Genomic DNA, 3,500 nt, shown 5'->3' with positions numbered 1-3,500 from the left:
AAATAACGTCGTTGATTACATAGACGTACCTAAGAATATTCAACAAAAGTGTATGGCTATAAATGTAGTTTAATATTATGCTCAATTGTATACGACCATAATGCTTACAAACTGTTCATCATAGTTCTTAAATAATAATGCTATTTATTACTAATCTAATCGTCATAAGACGTTGCTTTTTTCGTTCGTTATTCATATTAAAATTGTTGTAGGCAAAAAAAAGTTGAATCTAATCAAATGACGAAAAAACAACTATGATTCAACATAATCCAAATGATAACCGAATAGAAGACATCGATGATGCAGCTGAAAAGGTAAGTAAAATAAAATAAAAATTTGACTCTCTATTCATAAATTATTGTATAAATTTTCTACTAACTAACCTTTAATCTTATTTAGTTACGAATTAAAAGGAAAAAAAACGTTGCATCTGCCAAAAAGACCAGAGATCGAAAAAAGGTCACTCATTTAAATATAATATACATTAAAAGAATCATCAATAACATTTTTAAATATAAACAGATTTTTAAACATCAAATTTACACATTTTACAGCCTTATGTAAATGAGTTGGAGCAAAAGCTACAAAAACAAGAAGAAAAAATTGCAAAATTAATTCAATCAGAAATTAAGGTATGACTATTACCTATGTTGCAAAACTCCTTTTTTTTATTAATTGAATAAAAAAATAAACATGCGTTACTAATTATAAAAAAACGATTAATACAGGCACACATGAGCGGGGATTCTACATCAGGTAAATCTATATACTTAAAACGAATTTTAATAAACATAGAACTATTTAAATACCTAAAGTAAAATTTCTAATCACATTCTCTTATAATTTACATTTCATTGTAAACATGACAAACTTTATTACATATTGGAAGACTTGGAGCTCAACATTTGACAACCTTATTTCAACACTACATAGACAAATTTGGTCAAACAATTCTGATGAGCACATTGATCAAATTATCAAAAAGTGCAATGAACATTACAATGAGCTATTACAATTTAAGAAAAAATCAGCAAAAAATGTGTAATGTCTATTATTAATGTCACGTGGCTGCCTCAAAGTCTAACTTGTGTTACATGGATTGGTGGAATTAGACCATCTGATATTATAACGGTATTACTTATTAATGATTAACTATATTTAATATTTATTCTCAAAATATATATTCTTTTTTGACACTTTTCATATGTTTTCACTTTGCAGCTTCTATTAAACCATGTTGAACTCTACAAAGATCAACCAGAATGCATTGAATTATTTAAAGAAGAAATAATTAAAAAAGAGGATTTAATTACAAATAAAGTTGCAGCATTGAAAAAAACTCTTTCAGAAACATTTGTTGGAAAAGAATTTATTAATAAAGGCGACAATGAAGCTATGTCCAATTATCAAAACACTATGTTCCAACAAATTGGCAAATTATATACTATGCAAAACTATTTAGGCGAGGTAATTATTACATATTTTACAAATTACAAACTCATGTGACAAATTATAACATCACATTAAAATGTTCACATATTAACACTTTTTTACTAACGCATTTCTTTTCTTTATCATTACAGGCTGATAATTTGAGAGCTCTTACGTTCAATGACATCCAACAGATATTATTAACCAAGCAAAAGGCGTTTGCAATTTTTACAATTCATCAACACATTAAGAGACTGCAATCTTGGAATAATCTTTGCGAAACTACCTACATAGTATAAGAGAAAAGAAAATGTTAGTCATACTAATAAATGTAATTATACTTATTTACGTTTATGAAAACCCGTATTCAAATAGTATATAGCTTTTCACCTAGCTTACTGACCATTCAAAACAATTTTATAAATAAAAAACATTTAAAAAATACCGCGAATTTGCGGGACTTTTTTATTGGACGAATTTACCATAAAATGATGTTTTATATTATTCGAATGGTTGTCGGTAATCGACAAAATCATAGAATAACGTTGTATAGTTGTTGATAAAATCAAAACAAATCAAAGTATAAACAAAAAAGGAAAGGAAAAGATTAATATTAGCCATCGAATTATATTAACTATTTGCAAATATATACCCCTTTATGTATGCCACCTCTGTTGGTATTGTTAAAATAATAGAAAAGGTAATACATAAAAAGGTGACCATCATACAATTACATGCCTATACCCATAGCCTATGGGTTTACTTGAATTACAGTTCCGATTTTGAGAAGGGATTTGATGAATTAATGAGGGGGCAATTGGATGATTGTATGTCATTTGCATCATGTAGCACTCCACGTAACACCGAGGAAGATGACGAGACTGAGGGTGGTGATCAGCTTATGAGAAGAAGACGTAGGTAGGATCTCGAGGGGGATGATTTGGCTGAGTCGTCTATTGCTAGAAGACGCCATTCTCAGATTTTGAGTAGGTGGGCTGCTAGGCAAGCACAAGAGATGATTACTACAATAGAAAGAAGGAATCGTGAGTCTGAATTAATGGCACTTGCAGGTTTGCATACTGTTTCTATGTTAGATTCATCATTTTTGAGGTAGTCTCAGTCTCCTCCTACTTCTGAAGTCAGGGCAATGTTGAGAAACTGAGCACTCGTGCATCGTCTATTTTGCAGATGTGGAGAGAATTGGAAGATGAGCATGTTTTGAATCGTGCTCGTGAAAGGGTGAGAGTGAGACTCGGACATCAAAGAAGTATAGATTCTAATACAAATGTTTCAAGAACTACAGAAGGTAGAGGGAGTGAACATCAAAGTAGTTTGCAGAATGTTACAAGTAGTGAAAATGATTATGCAATTTGGCCTCATGAACAGCAGAATGTGGGTCAAGATAATAATGGTTCGAGCCGTGAGCAAACTCCTAATATTGGTGAGATTGCGAGAGAAAGGGTTAGGCATATTGTTCAGGGTTGAAGGGAGACTGGTGTGACCAATAGTTCACCTGGTGTTACTCAAAGGAGTAATAGTCCAGAGTGGCTTGGGGAAACAGATCGTGAAAGAGTGAGGATTGTTAGGGAGTGGGTGCAAATGAAAAGTTAGCAGAGGGGGACATGTGGCAGTCGTAGGGAAGAACACGGTGGCGGTGTTCATGAACAAAGTCGTGATAGAAATGGGGATGAAGGGCAGGCGGAGCATATTAGAAGGGATATGTTGAGGTTGCGTGGTAGACAAGCACTACTAGACTTACTTATGAGGGTTGAGAGAGAAAGACAGAGGGAATTTCAGGGTTTGACTGAGTTTCATGTAGTTTCTGTAATGTGAATAGAATGAAGGATAAAGTTTGCAAGTAATATTATTATTTTAAATGTATTAGTGATATGGGCATGTATATTGTTTTAGATTCAAAGTGTAAGCATTGTTTAGCTTAAGGTAAGAATGTAACAATATTAGTTTTTTTTTCATAGGAAACAAAACCTAAAGTTTAGGAAATCTCTTAAAAAAGCCCCGCGAATTCGCGGGCATTAAGCTAGTAGTAATAGTAGTAATAATAATAATAA

At 32.0% G+C, this 3,500-nt stretch overlaps 1 pseudogene; it reads left to right on the top strand.

Annotated features, from left to right (window-relative positions):
* The first annotated feature begins 254 nt into the window (after positions 1-254).
* Positions 255-3,264, top strand: LOC139863483 (uncharacterized; annotated as a pseudogene).
* The last annotated feature ends 236 nt before the right edge of the window (positions 3,265-3,500 follow it).

This window comes from Rutidosis leptorrhynchoides, chromosome 8 (genome assembly GCF_046630445.1).
Source record: "Rutidosis leptorrhynchoides isolate AG116_Rl617_1_P2 chromosome 8, CSIRO_AGI_Rlap_v1, whole genome shotgun sequence".
Taxonomy (NCBI): domain Eukaryota; kingdom Viridiplantae; phylum Streptophyta; class Magnoliopsida; order Asterales; family Asteraceae; genus Rutidosis; species Rutidosis leptorrhynchoides.
Note: the sequence above shows the minus strand (reverse complement) of the source record. Positions and strands in the feature narration are given on the sequence as shown.